This window comes from Carcharhinus amblyrhynchos, chromosome 6 (assembly GCF_965287045.1).
Source record: "Carcharhinus amblyrhynchos chromosome 6, sCarAmb.v2.hapA, whole genome shotgun sequence".
NCBI classification, from domain to species: Eukaryota; Metazoa; Chordata; class Chondrichthyes; order Carcharhiniformes; family Carcharhinidae; genus Carcharhinus; species Carcharhinus amblyrhynchos.
This window is the reverse complement of record NC_137329.1, coordinates 37,533,197-37,558,396: the sequence shown is the minus strand read 5'-3', so window position 1 is coordinate 37,558,396 and position 25,200 is coordinate 37,533,197. Positions and strand designations below refer to the sequence as shown.

The 25,200-nt window shown below is 39.7% G+C and overlaps 1 protein-coding gene across 2 annotated transcripts in view; it reads left to right on the top strand.

Annotated features, from left to right (window-relative positions):
* LOC145343831 (low-density lipoprotein receptor-related protein 5-like) overlaps positions 1-25,200 on the top strand; it is a 190,931-nt gene that overhangs the window by 99,309 nt on the left and 66,422 nt on the right. The window lies entirely within an intron of this gene.

Sequence of the window (25,200 nt, the reverse complement as noted above, 5' to 3'; positions counted from 1 at the left end):
AAGGGAGTTCCAGGATTTTGACATTGTGAACAGTGCAGGAAAGGTGCTTTATTCCAAGTCAGAATGATGGGAGATTTGGAGGAGAACGTGCAGGTGGTGATGTTCCCACTGCTGTCCTTGGCCTTTCAGGTGGTAAAGGTTTTGGAAGGTGCTGTCACAGCAGCCTTTGACTTGCTGTCTAACCACAGTAGCTGTATAGCTTGTCCTGTTAAGTTTCTCGTCATAGGTGACCTCAGGATGTTGATAGTGGCGGATTTGGTAATGGTAATACTACTGAACATCAATGAGAGATGGTTAGATTCTTCCTCATCACAGATGGATATTGCTTGGCAGTTGTGTGGTGCAAATTTTACTTGCTGCTTATCAGCCCAAGCCATTGTCCAGGCATTGCTGCATATGGACACAGACTGTTTCAGTATCTGAGGAGTTGCAAATGGTGCTGAATATTTTACAACCATCAGTAACTATCCCCCTTCTGACCTTATGATGGAGGGAAGATCATTGATGAAGAGCTGGAGATGGTTGGACTGAGAACACTATGCTGAGGAACTCCTGCAGTGGTGTTCTATGACCAAAATGATTGGACCCAAACAACCATAACCATCTTCCTTTGGACTAAATATGACTCCAATCAGTGGAAAGTAATTTCCCCATGTTTCCCATTGACTCCAGTTTTGCTTCGGTTTCTTGATGCCACACTTGGTGAAATGCTGACTTGATGTCTCACCTCGCCTCTGGAGTTGAGCTCTTCTGTTCATATTTGGGTTAAGGCTGTACTGAGATCAGGAGCCGAGTGACTCTGGCAAGAATCCAATCTGAGCATTGGTGAATAGGCTTATACTGATTTGCGCTCTGTGGCACACCTGTTTTCACAAGGTAGTGCAGGATTCAATGACAAAAGGCTAGCTGCCTCAAGAAACTTGTTTCTCAACGCAACCATCATGCCTTCGAAGCCTTGACTCAAGGAGCCCAGATGTTGGGACATGCTAATGTGATGCCCTTATTCAACGAAAGAAAGAGGCAAAAAGTTGGAAACTATAGACCAGTCAGTTTGATCTCTGTGGTGGGAAAGTCACTGGAGTCAATCATTAAGGAGGAGGTGACTGAGCGTCTGGAAAAGCAAAGCTCAATTCACCAGTGTCAGCATGGTTTTGTGAAGGGCAAGTCTTGTTTGACAAACCTGCTAGAGTTCTTCTGGAACTCTTTGAGCAAGGTAGATAACCTGTGGATGTGATCTACCTGGACTTCCAGAAGGCATTTGATAAGGTGCCACACAACATACGGATCCAGAAGGTTAGATCCCAAGGGGCCGTGGATAGAGTAGCTGCTTGGATTGGGGATAAAAGGCAGAGGTTGGGATAAATGGGTCTTTTTCCAGTTGGCGATCTGTAACTAGTGGGGTTCCACGTGGTTCAGTTCTCGGACCACAATTATTTACAATCTATATCAATGATCTATAAACAGGGACAGAGTGTAACATAGCGAAATGTGCTGATAACACAAAGGTAGGTGGGGTAAGGAGATAAAAAGCTTTTAAAAATGGATATTGAAAGGCTATGGGAATGGGCCAGAATCTGATAAGTGGAGTTTAATGTGGGTAAATGAGACGTTATCCATTTTGGCTTGTAAACTAAAAGGGCAATTTACTATTGAAATGGGAAACAGATTCAAGAAGCATCTGTGCAGAGGGATCTGGGTGTCCTTGTACATGACACTCAAAGTGGGTATGCAGGTGCAGAATGTTATAAGGAAGGCAAATGGAATCTGGCCATTTATTGCAAAGGGTCTAGAATATACAAGTAAAGAAATGTTATTACAATTGTATAATGGATTGGTGAGACCACACGGGGAGTACTGTATGTTCAGTTTTGGTCACCTTTGAGGAAGGATGTGGTAGCACTGAAGGTGGTTCAGAAGAGGTTCACTAGATTGATTGGTGGTTTGAAGGGGCTGTCATATTTGGAGCAGTTGAGTAGCTTGGGCTCGTACTTGCTGGAGTACAGAAGAATGAGAGGGAATTTGATTGAGGTACATAAAAGAGCTCAGTGGGATTGGTAAAGTAAATGTTAACCAAATGTTCTCCCTTCTAGAACAGTCTAGGAAAAAAGGTCATAGTTGTAAGAGGAAGAGGTTCAACACAGAGATAAGGAGAAGCTACTTCTCACAGAGGGTTCTAAATCAATAGAATTCACTGCCTCAGGCTGCAGTGGATGCAGAATCAATCAATGGGTTCAAGAAAAAGATAGAAAAATATTTGATCAAAAGTGGGATGAAGGGCTATGTGGAAAAGGCAGTGAAGTGGAGTTAGGATGAGATGGAGATCAGCCATGATCATATAGAATGGTGGAGCAGGCTCAGAGGGCTGAATTGCTCTCACTCCTTGTTCCTACATTCCTACCCAAGGGAATGATCCAGGAAGAACACCAACTTCACCTCTCCGGTCTGGGAGGTTGTTGCCTAGGAGAATTGTGCAACTAGCAACCACATCAGAAGCACTAAACAGTGCAGAAAGCAGATGAATTATCTCAACTACTCTGCCTTGTGTACATCACTCTGTTCCAAACAGGTCTGAGGCCAAAGTAATTTCCTGCTGGTAAGATGCAAGATTGTGAAAGCTTGACAAGATTTCAGCGAGCAACTGTTTTAATGAGCATTCATGAGATGGAAATGGAATTCACACTACCAGGCAGCAGGAGAACTGATCTGCCATTAACCTGCCTTTGGGAGAATTTTAAACTGTTTTCATACCAGTGAATATCAAACTTACCTGCTCCAGTTGGGTTCTGGGCAGCATGTTGGCACAGTGGTTAGCACTGCTGCCTCACAGCACCAGGGATCTGGGTTCAATTCCAGCTTTGGGTCACTGCCTGTGTGAAATCTACATGTTCTCCCTGTGTCTGTGTGGATTTCCTCCCACAGTTCAGAGAAGTGCAGGTTAGATGGATTGGCCATGTTAAATTGCCCCCTTAGTGTCCCAAGATGTGTAGGTTGGGGGATTAGTGCTGTAAATGTGTTGGGTTACAAATGGGGGTGGGGTGGGCCTGGGAAAATTGTTCTGTTGGAGAGTTGATGCACACTCAGTGAGCCAAATGGTCTCCTTCTGCATTATAGGAATTCTATGACTCTGAGTGCTGCTTGATTGCACTGTCAACAACACGTTTGATCACTTTGTTGGGAAGGTTGAGAGTAGACTGGCCAGATCACACTTGTCTGCTGGCACATCCACATCTTTCCTTTTGTGGACAGGGCACAACTAGGCAACATTCCACATTATTAGGTAGATGCCAGTGTTATATCTGTACTGGAAACATTTGGCTAAGGGCACGGCTAGTTTTGGAATACAAGTCTTCACTGCTATAGTCAGGATATAAACTTTGTGCTGTACGACAGGCTCTTCATGCTGGTGGAATCTTTGGTCCCAATGGTGCACCCCCATTACGGATGTCCCAGTGGCATGGTGTGAAATCAATGGGAAATCCCCACTGATAACGACAGGACCAAAAGATCCTGTGGCAGCCAAGGGCGTTGCCCCCCACTGTCAAGTTTTTCACCATGGCAAGGCCGAGAATTGCAGTGAGTGTCTTTATCTGTTTTTTGATATGACATGGAGTGGATTAAATCAGCTGGAGACTGGCATCGTGATGCTGGGGATCTGAAAAGAAGGCTGAGATGGATCATCCAGTTGGTACTTCTGGCTGAAGGTGGTTGCAAAGTTTAATGCATAATGTAGCAATATTTGTCACATTAAAAAGCAGAAAGACAAAGATGCCATTGGGACATTGTGTAGATACCTGACACCTTTTTAACAGTATCATTTAGCCTTTTTTCCTTCAGAATTATCACTTGAATCAATTTACACTGTTTGCTCAGTGACCTCCCATAGTAATAGGTGGAAAAGTTCTGTTTGAATTACCCTCTTCCTAACTTTTTAAACATTTATGTCTCCCTGTCAATTTTAAGCACCTCATTTATCTTTTCTCACTTTAGCTGATCTTTACTGTCAGTTTTATAGATTTCTCTGCTTTAAGTTGAAGATCTTTCTCCCAATCGTCCCACATGTTCTGCTTAGCACATGCTCACACCTTTAGTTCCATATTCCCATGCTATTTTACATATATCCACAATATATCTTGGTCTCATTACCTAAGACTGTTTATCATGTGTTTCATATGTGGACAATTCCAAGCATTCAGAAGCTACTGAAATTAAGTTTGCAATTGCTGGAGCTTGAAGTTTACTTTGTAGTTTAATGAAAGATTTCTTTCCAGATTTGCATGATGAATGTCCTTTTGTTATTTTAAGACATGAGGTGAATTTCAAATGGAATTTAGATTTGAAAAGTGTACGGTGTTCCATATTGGTCCAAACATTGTAGGTAGGATAAATATTTCCTATCTTCTCAGCTTCTCAAGTCTGAGCATTTGTTGCATTCTTCTGCCTCTGGTCTTCTACAGGGTCTGTGAGATGAAAAGAAATTTTGTACTGCATAACCTCAACATGAAATAGAAAAGCACGATTAAAGAGCTCTTTATTGGGTGGAAAGAAAAGTGTGCGTGAGAAATCATATGTGAAATGCAGGCAAATCTTTATCTTGTGTTGTGTGCTTCATCAAGAAAGTGTCTTGATGAGAGTGGTGGTTTCTGCAAAGAGTAGAAGCAATTGGTGATTTCCCTCAACCCTGCATGTAAGCGCGCGCGCACACACACACACACACACCCCCCCACACACACACACACACCCACACACACACACACACACACACACACCAGCATGTTGTACAGCTGGCATAACTGCATCACGCAATTAAAAAATATTTTTATGGTCTTGTGGTACTTTTGCCCTCTATAACTGAATTGTGCGGCATGCTTAACCTCTTAAAATTCTACTTGCATTTCATCCATGTAATTTAATTTGGGGCGGGGAGGAAGAATGTTGACAGCTGTGCAGTGACATGTATAAGTTTTCAGTCTTTTTGACTGCAGTGGTAGCACTTCCTTCAAACGTTAACTTGGCAAATAGTTTGAATATACTTTTTAATGTATTGAAGCTGATGGTTCGAAAAACTGTGATATGAATTACAGATTAAGTGTATAGCTACGTAGCAGGCATGAGAATTTGTGAAATTTCATGCAGCAAAACCAGCACTTATTTTCTCCTGACAGAAAACCTTTGCATCTGTGCTGTTCAGTTGCAGCACAAAGAACCCAGTCACTTCATTAAAATCTTGTATTCTGAAGAAGCCATTTGGCACAGCTTGTCAAACCTATCGTGACACCGGACTATATAGGGCTTTCCCTAAAGCTTTGGCACCCTGTGGTAACATTGTTTGCAACTGAAAAAAAAACCTTTGAATTGGCAGAGACTGAAAAAAAATGTTATAAATGGAAGTATATTAAAATTTTGCATGGTTCGTATATATTGAACGATTTACAAGTTGAGACAAAAAAATTAAAATGGAATTTGTATGCAAAATGGATACTTTTATAGTAGATTTGGATTTGTTTTACATGGATTAAGGTACTACAGCAGGGATAAAGGAAATGTTTTTTTGTACCCTTAGTGACTTTGCATAGCTAATTACTGGCAAACTTTTTTGCTTCTAACTCTTTGCAGTTTAACAGTATTGCAATGAGTAGACAAAGTGACAATGTAATACCTCCATTTTACAATGTTCACATTCCTATTGTACCTGCATCATCTGCAACCCAAAAAAGGAACAAAAAGTGTAATTCTATCAAAGTAATGTGTTATCTTGTGTTGTAAAAGCATTGCTATTAGCCATTGCCAGAATAATTCCTGTGTGGACTACTTTGTTTAAAGTCAGTTCACCCACAACATTTCATTGTAATCAGGTCAAAGCTGACAAAGCCAAGAGTGATTTGTAAAAAACAGTAGCTGGATTTAGCCAGTGCAAATGTATTTATTTGGGAATTAACCAATGACAATGTATGTTACTTGTTGTTCTGTTTCCACCTGAAAACGCACATCAAGATTTCCTCCAATGGAAATAAGTAACTGAGTTTTAATGACCAGTTAGATCTGTAGCCTGTGCTAAGCCAATTCATTTTGACCAAGAAGGTCAAGATTGATGAGTGAGTGGTTAATCAAACAGAGTTCCACTGCTAAAGGTTATCCCGTGAGCACTGCTGAGCAATGAATGTAAACTTCAAACAAAGGCAGATTGAACCTGGTGGTATGTCTTTATAAAGAGTAGTAGAACAAAAACCATTTGCTCGCACCATTTGAAGGTGTTATTTAGACAGGGGACCAGAGAGACCTTACAAGTCCACATTGAAGTCAAGGCCTTCAAGAGAGGTGGGTACAGTATGTGAGAAAACTGATGGAAGGAAATCACCATATACAAGACACAAGTCTGGAGGGTAATGGAATACTGTCATTTGCTGGATGAGTGCAGCTCCAACAATACTCAAAGCTCAACACCATCCAGCATTAAGCAGCCTGTTTGATTTTCAACCCATCCACCGCCTTCAACGTTTACTCCCTCCACCACCAATGCACAGAGTCTGTGTGTGTAGTGAGATCAAGTTTAAAAGGATGGTTACATGAAAAACATGTTACCTCATTAAAATTTTTAAAATTTTATGTTTGTATTATGGGATATGGGGATATTACAGGATGGTGGGGTTGAGGAAGGTTATCTATGATCTTGCTCAATGGCAGAGCACGGTTGAATGGCTGCTCCTGTTTCTTATGCTCTCTTATGATCTACAAGCAACTTCTCAAGCCTCCTTTGACAGTATCTTCCAAACTCTACCACCTAGAAAAGGGAACAGAACTTGCAATTTCCTGTCAAATCGTACATCATTGTGATGTGGAACTGTTTCTTTACTGTCAGTGAGTCAGAAATCCTTGAACTTTCTTCAGCACTGTACTGTGAGTGTACCTACACCAGATGGATCACAATGGTTTAAGGAGTCGACTCACCATCATAATCACAGGTGAGGGCAGCAAATGCTGGCCTTGCCAGCGATGCTTGTTTCCAAAGAACAATTTTTTTAAAAAGGGAAAATTTAAACACAAATCAAATTGTCCTTCCATAATTTACTGGCCAAGTTCTACATTACCACAATGATAAAAGTAAAATACCGAGTTTGGTAGATAGCTGAAAATTTAAACAGAAAATACTGGAAAAATTCACGTCAGGCAGACTCTGTGGGGAGAGAAACAGTTAACGGTTTAAGTGCTACATGACATCTTCTACATTACCATGTTTCCAGCATGAACTGTGATGTGTTTATTTATGGTTAACATTATTGAGTATCATGAATAGATGGCGTTTTTGAATCTCTTATTGTTCTCTGGCAGTTCTTGTGGAGATCTGTAAACCACCCCCTCCCCCTCCACAAAAAAAATGGAATTTATGGCATATAGCATGTTAAAAATCTCAAAGTAGAATACAACCTAACTTCAGCCTGCCAATTTGCACTTTTAGTAGGGGTTTTGATGTCACCCCTGAGTATTGGGAGAAGCTTATCCAGAATCACTGCACCGAGCTCAATCAAATAGAAAACCGTGGTCTCCTTCAAAAACAAGCACACCTCAGAGGCAGAGTGAAAATTCAAAGCGAGGTAATCCCGAGCTAGCAACATGTTCAGAATTCAATTGTCTGTGGTTTCCTGTCCGATTTGCAGCAAAACAGATCATAATTATGATCGTAAGTCCAAAGATGTGCGGGTTAGGTTGATAGGCCATGCTAAATTGAACCTGGTGATAGGGGGATTAGAAGTGTAAATGTGTGGAGTTATTAGAATAGGGCCTTGGTGGGATTGTGGTCAGTACAGACTTGATGGGCTGAATGGTGTCCTTTTGTACTGTAGGGATTCTATGAATTAGCAGTCACCTATGTAACTTGTCAACCATCCTGAATAATGAACATGGCTGTCTTTGCCTTGAAGGACAATGCAGACACAATGGGCCAGGTGATTTCTTTCTGTGCTGTAAACTTTCTGTTTCTAAGAACGAGAAGGGGGTGACCAAACTGCTTTCAGGAAACAGATATTCAGTTAAGCATTTTAATGAGGCTTTGTACCTCAGATTTTACCATTCATTTTTAATTTCATACTGGTTCGTGAGGTTTCCCTTATTTTGTCAAACCTGGCAACGAAAGAGAGATGAGAACTGCTGGATCCAACAGTTCTGTTCTTTTCCAGCACTGCTTGTGAGCAAGGAAGAGCAGACTGGTGGAAACTTAAAAGCCATCTCTGTAACCACTTGACTCTTTGATCTCTCCCATCCCAATCCCTCCTTTTCCATTTCCCACTGTAATTGGGTAGTCTTTGGCACCTCAGACCAACATTAAAGTGTTGAACTAAGCCAAATTATTGTTAGCTGATGAGTACTGGAGGCCCCATTATTTCTTTCTCAGCGTCACATTGTGATGGACGTGTTTTGTCTATACAATAGATTTCTGTTCTTAGCCATGCTCATTACCCAGTATTCTGTTACAATGCAGCATTGACTGCTACCTGAGAAGAAAGCTGCTTGCTTTGGAGTTGTGATACATAAAGACTTAAAAATATAATGGGATGGAATGACAGAAAAACTACATTGGAGAAAAACATCAGTATTAGTAATTTTAGTAATTAGTAGTAATTAGTAGTAGTAATATTTCAGTTTCACCAAACTGCTGTGGTTTTTCGCTAGTCCAAAAATTGATTTCAAAGAGCAAGGTCAGTTAGTTATTTAGCTTAGCCAATCTACCTTTGGCCTCTACAATACATTAGCATTATTCTTTCCTGGAAGTTTGTGAAGCAGTCTGTCATTGTTTGTCTTCTGGGCCTTTCTGTCACAATCCTGGCACTGGCCTTTTTCTTAGACAGGAGTCGTGAGAAGGAAGTTGGTTTCAAATGTTCAATTAATATTGGGGTGACATCAATCAGAGGGGGGGTTCAACAACTATTGAATCCTCTATAGAATAGAGCTATCTCTTTTGTCTGACTCCAAGAGAGTTTTTTGTGGCATAGTCTTTCCTCTTTTTCCCAGTTTCCATTTGTCATGAACTTTATACTTAGATGCATAAAACAAAACATAAACACCATACATAATGAACTCCACAAGACTGATGTGAGATCCTGTCCTGTGTAAAGAATGTGCTGAAGGATCTATCCTGTTCACCCTGATCATCTTGTAAATTAAGATAATAGGTATGGAAAAAATAGTGTGAACCGGGATAGAACTCTTTGTACAAGGGATGACGCATGTATAAAGTTACCTTCTCTATCCACTATATTTTGCAGTAAATTACATTTGCAATTTGAAATAAAGTTGGAATATTTTACATATTTTGTCATATTAGCACCTCTCTGACTAGTGCTGGGGGTTTTTGGAACCTTATTCTTCAATTGTTGCTGAGTTGTTTTCCTATTATCTTGCACTTCTACATAGAATGGCATTATGGTTGAAATGTTCCACTGAATTCAGTGCTCCATCGTTGGTTTTCCTTTTTATGATAGGTATTTTACTTCTGAGAGTCTGCTTCTGGTTTCTGCAAACTTCCCCTTAGTTAAAAGCTCTGAACAAGAATCCACATTTTAACTTTGTGGTGTGAAAGGCGATTGCAAACATTTTGAAGCTTTTTTTTCAGTGCTAAGGAAATGCAGCACTCCAGGGATTATAATAGCTGAATGACTTTAATCAAAAGGAAAATACTTTGATTTTAGCATCTGTGTTCTTATGGATTTGTACAGACATCTGACTTTTAACACCCCGTATTGAGAGCTTTAAAAACAATACTCCTGAATGGCTGTTTGTACTGAAGAAAAGCATTGGTTTGCCAGCTGAATTACACTTTCAAACATTCATGATTAAAATTCAGAAAATACCACACTAAAATTAGAATTTTTGCAACTTAAGGGACATTTATTTTAAGATCTTTAAAGTGGTGACAAGTCTACTTTTGGTGTTTCCCAACCCCCACCCTTCACAAAGTAACACTTTCTGTTTAACTGTCTTTCTTAGAGTGGTGTTAGTAATGCACATTCCTTTTTTCTTTTTTGGGCTTTGTTGAATCCAAATGACATTAGTACTCAATCATGGCTGCAGAATGAGGCTCGTCTTTCAGAGTTTTTGATTGACCGCCATAGTTCTGTGGGAAAGGAAGCTGTCCTTTTCTTGACGGGAGGTGACCCTCACCTTCTACTCTAACAATGAAGACATAATGGAGGCCTGATTGGGACGTATGAGAACCCCCACAGTCTGCCACACACTCCTTTTAGCAGAAGTGTCTCACACTCAAACTTCCATTTGACAATCGTTCTTTCACCGTTCCTTTTCATAAATGCTCTGCAGAGCCATTAAATTGTATTGGTTTTATTCAAAGTCTACCCGGATAATTTTTTTTAACAAGTTTCCACATGAATCTCAGACAATTATGGACAATTAAAAATGAATATTTTTCTGGTCAAGTTTTCCAATAAACTACCTGGATAAACATTATGACTGATAAATTACATACATGTGTATTTTTGCTATATGTCGATATAGTGTTCTGTGTCAGATATAAAATAAACATCAGATCTGTTGATTGAAGGGACCTGAATATGCCTTGTGGCATTTGGAATGTGCCTATTCACTGCCCGAATGACTATAAATGGAAGACTTTGAGTCATGTAGCCCTCCTCCCAGGCTCCCTGTGTAGATATTCCTGTGCTTCTGAAAGCTGATTTCTGAAAAGAACTTTGTTCCTCCTGGCAAACTAAATTATTCCTGGAACAGTTTTTTTTTCTTTCAATCTTGAGAAAGGGCTGTGGTCTTGAATTTCTTTTCAAGCTGTGCACCTCCTTATTTCTGAGTTTGTAGAATACTTCTTGTGCCAATAGACACATGTGAGGAAAGAACCAGAGTTGCATTTCTGTGTAATTTAATGTACAAAAAGATAAGTACAGAGCAGCTTCAGTAGAACTGTCCATGCTTTTCATTGGAATCTTGTTTCTAGCCTGCTTCCAAAGATAGTACCTTTTTATCTTTCCCACTGTGTTTTGGAAATCAGACCAAATTGCTGGCACTTGATTCTCAAAGAATTTCGGAAAATAGTCACATTTTTGTCAAATGTTAACTATTTTTTAAAAAACCCTCAGTTCTTGTCTAACAATGTTTTTGGATATTTTGTGCATAAATGTGTTTTGAGATGAATATTCTCCTTTTAATGATACAATTGTCATAATCTTGACAGAACTAAAATGGGAAGATGAAAGCTCACTAGGAGTGGGCTATGCCATAAGTACTCCATTAAGAAAAGACCCACCCCACTACCACCACCACTGTGCAATATGAAGGAAATTTCTACATGTGTATTGACATTAAACCTCACTGTAAGATAAAATCACATGCAATAATTCTCACTACTGTTTGTTGCTAAGGAGCATTGCATGTAGAAAATCCATTGATGAAATTAGTGTGATTATTGTGCATATTTTAAATAATGACTTTGAAAGGAAGGAGAGATGTTCTATCCATAAATGTGCTGGTTCTGGTAATACTGCTCTCTTTGTCATCATTTCTAGCATATATTTGCAGCCAACATAGAGCCTGTCATCCAATGATCAGAGTCCAAGTTGCATCGCCAGTGATCCAACCACTCAAGTGTGTTTTCATAATTCAGGGTATATTTGAGTGCATTTATATAATGTAGCAATTAAGAATGTAGTGAAAACCTTCAAACAGAAACAAGGATTCACTACCTCAAATACATCTGATGTGCTTCACTCAGATTTTTATATAATTGCATCAATTTTGATGTAACAATTCCCCGCCAGCCATCTTTTATTATTTATATAAAGCACATTGGCGTCTTCTGTCAGTACTTGAAGTATAGTTTTTTGTGAGGTTTTAGTAGCTATTTGGGAGAACAAAATTTGATTTTTTTTGCGGGGTTTAAACGGAGTGTGCATCTGAAATCCTTTAAAGATACATTTATATGCCAACCTGCAGTGAATGTACTGTAGAAAGACCATTTCTTTCATAGCAAAATCAAGCTTTGAATAAGTATATAAAATCAATGTTGCCTGCCTCGAGCTGTTAAAGAGGTTGACCTAATTTTTATCCATGCAATGAACAAGCTCAAGTGATTGGTTGACTTATCAGATGAATATGTGTCTCTTGTCATGGCAAAATCAATCTGTCATGTTTTGTTGAAAGCAATAAAAGTCCCCAAAATAATTTATGTATTTTAAAAATCAAATCTCTTAGTTGTGACAGGATTGGCTTGGCACAGCTTACTGTGTAAATCATGTTTGCATAACTTCTAATTTATAGTGTGGATCTTTGCTATTGATGAGAAACAAATTGGAACATGCCAATAAAAAATGATGTAATAAAACAGAACACCAGTACAGTGTATGTCTGGTGACTGGAAATTGTGGAAATAAACAGACTTATCTGAATAGACACATGAACTGACGGGGAGTAGTGATATGAGTGGTTTGACAAGATAGGACAGCATGATCAACGTAGACTTCAAGGGTCGAAGGATCTGTTTCTGTGCTGTATTGTTCTTTGTTTTAATTGCCTCATGATGAAGTTGATTTGAACTTGCAGATCCCTTCCATCCCTGCCACTCGTCGGAAGAGAGAGGGTCAGGAGGAGGATTATATTTGTAAAATATGAAATGTAATCCCAAACCACCAACAATGCACCTATTTATGGTTTAACTGTGCTGAGTTTGAGGTTAGCCAGTGATTGTAATATTTAAGTGAGGCTCAGTTCCTCCAGTATCAGGAGCTTTTTGAATGCAACAGTTGGGAAACCTGGCAGCAGGATACAGTAGGAGTATTCCACCCTGGTCCCTCAAGCAAACCTGTTGTGATCTTTCCCACTCTCCCTTCCATGTAATTGTTCTCTCTCTCTCTGTCTCTCTCTTTCTCTCCAACCAACTCAAGAACACTTCTTCCCTCTGCCATCAGACTTTGATTTGATTTATTATTGTCACATGTATTAGTATACAGTGAAAAGCATTGTTTCTTATGCGCTATACAAACAAAGCATATCATACGTAGACTTTTGAATGGATCTACCATATATTAAGCTGATCTTTCTCTACATCCTGGCTCTGACTGTAACACTACATTCTGCTCCCTTTCCTTTCCTTCTCTATGTACTCTATGAACGGTATGTAACATCAGTACAGCATGCAAGAAACAATACTTTTCACTGTATCCCAATACATGTGACCAAATCAAGATCAAATCAATCCTCATACCATCACACCACCCCCAAGATTGCTTTCCTGCAATGAGCCCATGACATCCCCAAACCAACTCCCAAACTTTTTCAGTTGTTGGGACTATCCTGAATAGTGCTGGCTGCAGCCTTCAATCAAAGGTCACTCTGCCTGAGGGTCATCCGACCTTCACTTGGGCTGGCTGCTGGGCAGACAACTTTGGCAGGCCCTTTGCATTCCTGGAATTACTGGGCCTCCTAGCCACTGATAAGTACCTGTGCTCGCTCTCTCATTGGCTCCCCATAAATATTGGGGCCAGGCAGCTTCTTACTCAAGCTGGTACCAGTGGGAAATTGCACATTTGTATGATTATTTGTATTTCACTGCCATTTTTCTCTTTTGATCACACACAACCTTAATTTTAATTGCTTAATAGATGCAAAAGTTTCCTGATTGTGAAGTTGGTTACATTTCTTGTTTTTGTATTCTTTCCATATTAGATTCTTCATAGTCTCTCTCTTTCTTCTTGGCTTAGAAAATTGTAATGTCTTCTTGGTATGTGAAATTATCTCCTTTGGTGTAAGCCTTCCTTTCATTTGATAGAAAGTGCTTCATTGTGGTTTTTGTCTCTTCATTGTGCATGTTTTCAGCATATTGCATGATGTGCAGATTCAAGAATTTGCTATCTGTGCCTATACACTTCCACAGTTTCTGCCTCCAATGTTGAGAAGTTGACATTTCCTCTCTTTCTGATGACAGCACATTATTGAAAGCAGACTTGGGATTTTCAGGATTGGGAAATTATTTTCAACCTATGCAGCAGTCCTCTTAGTTGGGATCAATTTGTACTTTGTTCAGCAGGCTGGGTTAAAATTGTTTTAAGGATGATCTCTATTTACCTTTTATTCAGCTTGCTCTGTAATGTCATTTGAACTGGTTTCATTGACTCTAAAATTATTTACTTATGTTAAGTGGGAGCAATAGTTCACAGGCAAAGTATATGACATTATTGTTACTAGAGAGGCAGTGCTCGACAGACTGGAGGGACTGATTGTGGACAAGTCCCCAGGACCGGATGGAATGCATCCAAGGGTTCTGAAAGAAATGGCGGAGCTGATAGTGGATGCCTTGAAGATTATTTTCCAAACCTTGTTGGATTCCGGGGAAGTGCCGAAAGATTGGAAAACGGCTAATGTTATGCCGTTGTTTAAGAAGGGTGGCAGGCAAAAGGCAGGGAACTATAGGCCGGTTAGTTTAACGTCTGTTGTAGGTAAAATGCTAGAATCCGTGATCAAGGAGAAAATAGCAAGGCATCTTGAGGAGAATTGTTTGATAGAGCAGGCGCAGCACGGTTTCGTTAAGGGGAAGTCGTGTCTGACGAATTTATTGGAATTCTATGAGGATGTGTCTAGGGCGGTGGATAGAGGAGAGCTGGTAGATGTGGTGTTTCTTGATTTTCAGAAGGCGTTTGATAAGGTGCCGCACAAAGAGGTTATTACAGAAGGTTAGGGGGCATGGAGTTGGGGGTAGGGTGTTAGCATGGATAGGGGATTGGCTGTCAAATAGGTGGCAGAGAGTGGGGGTCAATGGGTGCTATTCGGATTGGCGGTTGGTGACTAGTGGAGTGCCCCAGGGATCGGTGCTGGGGCCTCAGCTATTTACCATTTATATAGATGATCTGGAGGAGGGAACCGAGTGTATGGTGTCGAAATTTGCTGATAACACCAAGATTGGTGGAACGGCAAATTGTGCGGAGGGTGTGGAAAGTCTGCAGAAGGACCTAGATAGGCTGGGCGAATGGGCCAGGAACTGGCAAATGGAATTTAATGTTAGCAAGTGTGAAGTTGTCCACTTTGGTAGGAATAATGGTAGGAAGGACTATTACCTACATGGTGAAAAACTGCAGCATGCAACGGTGCAGAGGGACCTCGGGGTCCTTGTGCATGAGTCGCAAAAACCCAGCCTGCAGGTGCAGCAGGTGGTCAGGAAGGCAAATGGGATGCTGGCCTTAGCGAGGGGGATTGATTATAAAAGTAGGGAGGTCTTGCTGCAACTGTACAGGGCACTGGTGAGGCCGCAGCTGGAGTACTGTGTGCAGTTTTGGTCGCCGCACTTACGCAAGGATATTTTGGCCTTGGAGGGAGTGCAGAGGAGGTTTACTAGGCTGATACCGGAGTTGAGGGGGTTGAACTATGAGGAGAGGCTGAATAAACTAGGCTTGTACTTGTTAGAGTTTAGAAGAATGAGGGGAGATCTCATTGAGACATATAAGATGATGAATGGGATGGATAGGATAGAGGTGGAGAGGCTCTTCCCTCTCAGAAAGGACAGTAGGACTAGAGGGCACAGCCTCAAGATAAGGGGGGGGGGGCAGTTTAGAACGGAGTTGAGGAGGAACTTCTTCACTCAAAGGGTGGTGAATCTCTGCCCATTGAAGTGGCGGAGGCTGCCTCGCTAAATATATTTAAGACACGAGTTGATAGGTTTTTGATAGGCAAGGGGATTAAGGGTTATGGGGAGAGGGCGGGAATGTGGAACTGAGCCACGACAGATCAGCCATGATCTTATTGAATGGCGGGGCAGGCTCGAAGGGCTAGATGGCCTACTCCTGCTCCTATTTCTTATGTTCTTATGTGGTATAGGTAGAAATAGGCACATAGATGACAGAAGAATTCCATTTTTGGGTTTTACTGAATGTTTTGATCTTGTATAAGACATTGTGTAGAATTCTCCCATCAGCAGGATGATTGGCAGTTGACAGGAGAAGAAGTCAGCTGGAAATCCAAAAACCAGTTTCTTTCTGGAGGGAAATGACAGCGGGATTTTCTCACCCTGCTCACCGTAGAGGATCATGATTCCCACTGAAGGTTGTTGGGAAACCAATTTGCATCCCATTAGTGAGATGCAAATGAATTTCATGCCAGCCTTCAGTGTGTTTTCCAGTCCATCATGGTGAGTAGCAAGATCGCACTGCAAATTCACAGTAACATGTAGATTTTTGGGCTTCTTGCCAAATTCTCTCCCCCTTCCAACTCCGAAACTCTCTGCCTCTACCATTGAATGGCTGGTGGGGCCTTGAGAGAATTCCACCTGATGGTGAGTTAGAGTGTTACAATGCAGAGAGCATGACAAGCAGGTTTCTTAGGGAAGGGGGCACTTGCTGAGAGCTTTCCCCTTCCTCCCTCGTTTTCTCCTCCCCTTTTTCCTACTTCCACCTTCTTTCATTTCATTCCTCTCCCCTTTTATTATCCCCACCCCACAACTCCCTGCTGCCATCATTCACCTGTGTCCTGCAACCTTGTGATGACGATACAAGGCCTTGAGTAGGTGTCATGCCAACAGCCTACCCAGTGTCCTTGCCGTTCACTAGAGATACAGGTACCAGCTTTCAGTGGGTGGGATTCTCCCCACTCTTCTTTGTTCTTGGGGCAGGCCAGCACTGTCCAGTTAAGTGCTTGTGGCAATTAATACAGCAGGCCTTTCTAAAAGAGGCAGTATAAAGCTTTTACCAGCTCTCCAGCCAATGATGAAACCTTCATTCAATACTGCCTTATATTAATTTTCTTATAATTGCAACACATTTAGCATTGTATTTTTAACTCTGTACAATGATTTAAATGTAAGCTTCAGGCTTAAAACTAAAAATTCCCTAATTTATAACATTGGAAAGTCTCAAAAGTGCATATGGTAAATGATGTTTTGGTCTGTTCCACCACACCCTCTTCCCATAGGGAAACATCTGTTTTTTTGCTTAATGCACCACCATAACTGAATAGCTGAGATCAACAGTTCAGTTTGTGGAATGGTATGTATTTGAAACACCAATTTAATTGTTTAAGAAATTGTTAAATACTGATATATATTTGCTTTTGACCTCTTTAATTTAACTTACCTAAGCAATCTCTGATAGGTCACAAATTACATCCTCTGTGACTAATCAAAGCGCGTTGTCCTTTCTTGCCATTTTCCAATCTCTCTGCAGACTTTGACGTAAAGGACTCCTATTGAAGCGGGATTCTGATTTAGAGACATTCAGTCATAATCCCACTGTTGGTAGCTTTGCACCATTGGGTCCTCAGCCAAGCACATATACCAAATGAGCAGGATTACTATTCGAACAACACTTTATCAACAGTAGGGTAAAACTACCCTGTCTCATGATGGTCTAATTCCAGCTCACGTTCCCTATTAGTGGGTGAATAATCTAACGCTTGGTGAATTCCAATGACATTTGTCCAGCTCAGTGAGACTGCCCTTCCTCAGTTCCTCTCTTAACTAATTAGCCATTAAAAAAAACTTGGTGAATATTGTATACCAACAGCTACAATTAACAAGAGAGTTGGAAACAAATACATCTGAGAAGAAAGACTGAGTGAGGAGCACCGTTAATTTTTTTTCTGTTTCGAAAATGATTATATCAGTTGCAACCCGCTTATTTGAGTTTGTTTCAAAATTCAAAAGTAATCAGGAAAATAAAAAATATTCATGCATACTGTAAGAGGACTGCTAATAAAAGTCCTGGATGCTTATTTGAACAGAATTCTCAGCAGCCGTGTTCTGTAACTGGGAAAGAAAGCAGATTACTAAATTGTTTCCTTAGATTTTACATACAGTTTGGCCTCTTGTTTCAAAACAAGATCCAAAATGGATGACGAGAAAAAACGAAGAGCTAGCCTTTCCTCAATGCTATACCTAGAAGAAATATTTTGGGCAGGTATGAGGGGGGAAATTGTTTTATCTACCTGCAGCATTTATAAAAATAATTTCTGGGGATGGATCTTCCTTAAAAGCATTTTGCAGCTTAACATTTCAACATTTATACAATATTACTTTCTTCCCTCAGTCTGATTTTCATGAGATTTTCTTCTGCAATAATATTTAATTAGTAAAAGATCCAGCTGGATAATGTTAATTATTAGTTTTTTACCTGCAGCAACCTAATAAATGTAGAATATAATAGGGCTTCACAGAAAGGTGATCATTGAATGCAAAACCCTGCCAACTAGTGGCATGAAATATTGGATGTCAGTGAAATGACCTCAAACTGTCTCTTTTTAAAGAGGAATTTGTGTGGTGTAGGCCTCATACAGAGCTTATGCAGGTGATGTACAATTGATTGCTACCTTAATGATCTTTTTAAGATGTTCAAATACATGGAAGGCTGAACAAAAATAAGCGCAGTGATGCTGGAAATTCTGCATTTTATGCATATGTATATTTTTATATATAGTAAAAAGTCTGACAACACCAGGTTTTAGTCCAACCTATTTATTTGATAATATACTCACAAGCTTTCGGGTTAGCCCCTTCGTCAGGTGAATGGAGAGTTCATATTTTTATATATGGCAGGTTATTCACTTTTTTTTGCTTTCCATCTCACCTGTTTTGTTCTTGTCTGGCCATCTCTCAGTTGTTAGAAAAGACAGCCGGTGGCTCAGATCTTGAAAGTTTGGCAAGTTTTTTTTTCACCTCTTCTTTCTTTTCCTCAGTCCCCTTCCTTTCTCAATGAGTTGGGTGTTTTTGCACCTTTAAAGAGAATAAGAGCATTGCCTTCACATGTAAGGACTAACGTTGTCTCTGCAGCACTAGCTGATCAATGATAGAATTCTGTTTTGTAATGCAAGCTGAAGTTTGATGCTCTGGTGAAGTACACTTTTCAATTCCAAAAATATGTCAAAATAATTGTAATGTTTGAATTACTGCTCATCAGTGTCTGCCAAAGTGAATTGGATTCACACTCACATGGCCTTGGAAAGAGATATAATGTAGATTCATGAGAATTATACCAGGGCTTAAAGGATTGAAATATAAGGACAGGTTGCATTAATTGGTTTGCATTCTCTTGCATTTAGGTGATCAGGTGGTCTAATTGAAATATTTTAAAATGGGATAAAGAGGTCTGATAAGGTGGATACCGAGAAACTATTTCCTCTGGTTCAGGGACTCCAGAACTTGGATTCAGACAAGGAGCAATAATCCAATGGAATTTAGGGTCAGTATATCTAATGCACACAGATGTTATGTCCCAAAGTGCCATACTCTATTGGCGGAAAACAAGTTACGAATAACCTGAACCGATAAGCTTTGTTTGAAGTGCAAAGTTTACTCAGCAAACAGCTGAATTTGGAGTAACTTCACTGATAGAAATTGGACTTTGTGATTTTAAAGGGATAAATTATCTTAAGTATAGCTTTATCTTAAAATAATACATTGTGCAAAACATTGTATAATATTATAAAAAAGCAACTAACCATATTATCTGTTAGCAACACCATGGAAGCTCCATGCTATGAACACATTTTGCTTTAAGTGCAATACAAACTTAAAATGCTGTTTATTTAGGAGTTGTAACCGGAAACGAATGATGCATTGCAATCTGTAAAAACTCTCTGACCAAACACCAATTTAATTCTGACCTAACCATTTATTTTCTTGACAATTAGATTTTATAGTTCCAAAGATACGCCTTCCCATTGAACCAAAATGATACATTGAATGTAGTCCTGGGTTACCAATCCCCACAAAATAGCTCATCATCTGACTTGCTATGTGCAGCATTCTAGATCCCCCTGGAACAGGGGTTCTCAACTAGAACAGAGGTCCACACCTGTGACACCGGTACGGCTTTAGACTTGGTTTCTACCCACACTGTGTCAATGTGTGTGTGTGTGTGTCTGTGTGTGTGTGTCTGTGTGTGTGTGTGTGTGTGTGTGTGTGTGTGTGCGCGCGCATGTGCGCTAGACTGCTTTGTTTTTCCCCTCCCTCAGTACCAGCTGTTGTTGCCCTCCCTGGATGTTGTTTTAGGAACTGGGAGCATAAGCTGTGTATTCAGGACATCACCTACTACCATTGACAGCACTCTCTCTTGTACCTGACACAGGAGAGAATTTTTAAAAATCACCAAAAACATACTTTGACTGAATTTTTAGTTTTGAAATTAAAATAATGCTGAACTGGTTTTGAATAAAAATGATTTGTGTGAAAAAAATTCTAAAACTAAGTAGAAAAGCTGGAGGGGTTGATAGATTTGACACTCGTTTGATAAACAGTAATACTGTTGAATCAGAAGGCAAATTGTTCTGTGATCTGACACTTGGGCATGCTGGGAGCAGTTGAACAAGCACCTGAGAAGTGCTGTAGTCACATGGCTGTCTGTGATATGTTAAACATTGGCCGCATGGAACTCGCACAATCTGTTCATATTCTGTCATAAAAAAATAGTAATAATGCCTCAAATGATGCAAGTGTTGCCAGAAAAAGATTTAGTACTTTTCAGCCAGTTGTGAACACAAAGACTCCCTGTTTTCCAAAGCACCTTCCAATCCAACAGGTTTATTTCAGTCTGGTTGTGGAGGATAGTGCTGTCTTTTTAAACACTGGAAAGTGGTGGCCACATTTAGTTTCACATCAAATAAGTAAAGTGCATAATATATATTTCATTGTACAGCTTATTTTTATGCAGAAACAATACCTGTGTTATGGGATGAGGGTGGATGTCATGGGAGAGGGTTTTTCAGGACCAAAACAGTCGAGAGTCCCTGTACTAGATTGTAGATGTATTTCTTTCTTAGCAAACTGATTTTCTCTCAGCTGTCTAGAACGCACTGATTCTTGGAGAGCTGTGATTGCAAGAGTGCCAGCCACCATCTTAAAACTTTAGTGAGAACCAGTCTTCTTCACCTGTTGGCCTTCACAATGAGTATTAGAAAATTATTTGCAATAACTTGACCCAATAATGTTCATGATGTGGGAATGCCGGCGTTGGTCTGGCGTAAACACAGTAAAAAGTCTGACAACACCAGGTTTTAGTCCAACCGATTTATTTGATAATACTCACAAGTATTATCAAATAAATCGGTTGGACTAAAACCTGGTGTTGTCAGACTTTTTACTCCAATAATGTTCGACAGAGCACATTTTCAGTAGAACGGAGGTCAGTGGCTAAATGTACTCCACTTCACTTCATAGGCTATGGGTCTGAAGCTGTTTCATATGGTTTGAGCACTGCTTTTGCTGAGATTAGTTGGCTTAATTCCACCCACTGATCAAGTTAGAGTGTTCTTCATCTGTATGTGTCACATCTGGATGATCCACTTACTTGGGGTATAGGGAAGTTACATTCATCCACATACACTGATAAATGCATACACAATAAAACTTAGGTTCAAAAGTTATCCTAAAGCCCAGTGGTAATTGTATAGTGCATTGTAATTCCATGCTTTATGATGATACATCTGTCATTTCTGTGTGTGACTTAAGTGCTACATACAGTGGTGATCTTTCGGGTTTGGCTTTGTTTGTGGCTTATTAACACCATTTTTGTGAAACTGGCATCAACTCGACTTGTTTGTGGTCCACGGTCGCCACTGCAGCTGGTGAACTGTCTGCTCACAATAGATCCCATATGTGCAGAGACCACATTGTGTTGGAATTTACAGGGTACAAGCCATTTAAATAATGGACTTTGAAACATAACTCCACGTTTTCCCCCCTCTTAAAATCCATTTATAGCAGACGAGACCTAACAGCAGGAGGTAAGGATTTGCGTGTGAACTCTGTGTCTACGTTCAAATACAATTTAGTATTGGCAAATGAACTTGAGTTTTGGCAAGACATGTTTTGCCTGTGTAACAAGTAAACTTTATAGTTTAGGTTATTAAATTTATCTTAAGAGGTTTGTAGCATGCATCTGGAAAGCATAATATCAAAATGTTGTATTATGTTATATAAGGAACTGTGTAATTTTGTGTAGTTACTTGATATATGTGTGCATTTTGCTTGAAGACGAGACATATTTCTTACGAGACCATTGCAAAAATAACTGCCCTTGGGATAGCTGAAGTACTGGAAAACTAACTGCCAAGCTTCAGTATTTCCAAACTGGAGGGGGCCATTCTTCAACTTCTCTATTACTGTGTTCCATTACTGCCTTAATGAGAAGGTCTCTGCTTGGTAAGTGAGCAAATGACTCGACTATATGCAATGTATCAGCATTGGTCCACCTTGTGTGTTTCTGCTATAATTGATGTTAAGAACTTCAGACTGTCTGGATTGTTACTTGAAGTGGCAGAATATTGCAGTGGTAATCCATTTTTCATGAATACCCATTTGAGGTACAAGGTTAGAAGTGTCTCGTAAGGAATTTGTATAGTCTTCAAGCAAAATACACACACATATATCAAGTAACTGCACAAAATTACATAGTTGCTTATATCACATAATACAACGTTTAGAAATTATGCTTTCCAGATGCGTGCTATTCAGATAAATTTAATTTGAAGTTGTTTTTAGGTATTTAGGTAGATAGGGGCAATTCAAATTCCATACCATTTATATTATCTACTTTACGCTTACCTTGTCCTTCTTTCCACTCATACTTACTTAATTGATCAGCTTATTTTAATATATTCCTCCGAAGTGAATAGATGGCCTTATTGACCAGAATGTGCATCTCATGAGCAAACCATTCCTAGTAATTACCAGAGGGGCACAATATTATGGGAGGAAGGAAGAGTTTTGGCTTTAGGTCAAATGCAAAACAAACATTGGTGAAGAGTGAAAAGTCAGTGTGCAGCACAAAGAATTTTCATTTAGATAGTGCCCTTCATACCACTGGGCTAAAATATTTCAGTTAGATACTTATGTAATGCAGCCACGCAGAGCAGCCAATTTGCACCCAGCAAAGTCCCACAAAGAATCATGAGGTAGGTTTCCAGTTAGCAGGCCTAACCACTGTTGATGGCGCGATAAAAATAGGCCAGCACACCAGTGGAGCGTCTTGCTCTACTACAAATATAGTCATAGGATCAGATGAGATTGCGTCCAAAAGGTGAAACCTCCAAACATTCAGTTCTCGGTTCCACACTGAAGAACTAGCCTAGATTATGCACTCAAGATGGGAGTGATAAATAAACTTTAATAGTCACATGTAGGCTTACATTAACACCACAATGAAGTTACTGTGAAAATCCCCTATCACAACTAAGCTAAACTAACATTATTTTTGTTTGAAAGTTGTGAAGGGTGAGAGAGATGATATGAATTAGCAAGTGCTGGTTCACCGTGTCAGGTTCAGATTTTATGAAATTACTGACTGTGTGGCCTATTATCTCCGACTAGATTTTATTGTTTACACAAACTAATTTAACTTCGTACAAAATTAAGGCATGCACAAAAGAAAACAAACAGATGTGTTCCGAAAATGATGCCGATGTTTTTGGATCTTCAGTGGATTGCAGAAGAAATTTGCTGCGCTGAACCTGAAATTCACATCTTCACTGCGTTCAAAAGTCCATATAAACAATAAATTATAATAATGAGATTTAATAAACTCCAAGTGCACTAACATTACTGTTACAAACTCCGATGTATTGTACAGAATGTGGCAAGCTCTTAAGGAAATTAAACAACTGACAGCGGGTTTTTGTGCTGACAAGTTAAATTTACAATGCAGTGAAATTTTGGCTGAATCTATTTCAAAGAGATTTTTCCAGAAGGGTTTTTGGCACAGTGAAGAATAATATTTGGATCAAATTGTGAGTTGCAAATAGTTTGTTTTAGGGCTATATCGTATTAGAGCTTCTCGCAGAGCTGGGGGAATTTTTCTTTTTTTCTTGTTTTGGCATCGATCCTCATTTTTCTTCAAATCTAAGCACACAGCAGCTCTTCATTTTTGTTGCAAGATGTGCTTTATGCTGTTTTTACAAGTTCTGTACAAGCCTTGTGTAATGAACAATTTTTTAAATCTTGTGCGGTAATAATCCACTGCGAGAAATCGAGGTTCAGTGACAGGTGCTGGTGTGTGGCTGCAGATCACAGCTGGTGATGTGATTGACAGTCTCAAGTGTTACAGTGGATATATCATTGGCTGTGAACATATAGTCGGACACTAGCATCTTGCTTACGCAACAAGGTTATGAAGAATGACGCACACATAAATTGCACCAGTTTGTACTGAGAATAAAATCTTTAGTGACAGTGAAATAATAGTGAGGTTGTAATGTAGTTGTGATACGTGAGATCTAATTCAAAATATGTCAGAGTCTTCAAGTTTGTTCCCAATTTTCAATAAATCGTATTACTCAGTTACAGTACCTATTTCCATTCTCTTCTGTGGCCGGTTTGCCTCCAGTTATTATTCTTCTAATCTGTAACATCGTAAGAAGTAGGAGTCAGCTACTTAGCCCTTCAAGTCTGTCCAGCTATTCAATACAATCATAACTGATCTGACTGTGATGTTACTGCACTTTTCTACCCCTCTCACTCTCCCATAACCGTGATTCTCCATGTCAAAATCTGTCGAACTCTGCCTTGAATGTATTCAATGCTACTGTTCGCAGAAGGGGAGAATTCCAAAGCTTAATGACTCTCCGAGAGAAGCAATTCCTCCTCAGCTCTATCTTAAATGGAATCCCCCTTATTTTTAAACTACACCCCCTAGTTTTGGATTCCCCTATAAGGGGAAATAGCCTCTCACTGTCTACCCTGTCAATCCCCCTCAGAATTTAAGTTTCAAAAGATCATGACTCACTCTCGAAACTCCAAAGGGTACACGTCCAGACTAGTTAACCTGGGCTCCAAAGACCATGTTTTGATCCCAGGAATCAGCTCAGTGAACCATCTCTGAACTGCTTCCAATATAATAATATATCTTAAAAAAAGAAAGTGTACACAGTACTCGAGGTGCAGTCTCACAATGCCCTGTACAGTTGCATCACTACATCAAGACACTACATCAACTGGTTCTCCTTTATCAATCTGCTTATTACATCCTCAAAGAATTCTAAGTTTGTCAACATGATTTCCCTTTCACAAACCTATGTTGACATGTATTATAATTTGTATTACACCTTTCTAAATATTCTGCTGCTGCCTCCATATTAATGGATTTTCATATTTTCCAAATGATAGATGTTAAACTAGTTGATTTATAGTTTCCTGTTTTCTGTCTCCCACCCCCCACCCCTTTAAATAGTGTAGTTATATTTGTTGTTTTCTAATTCACTGGGACCTTTCCAAGGATC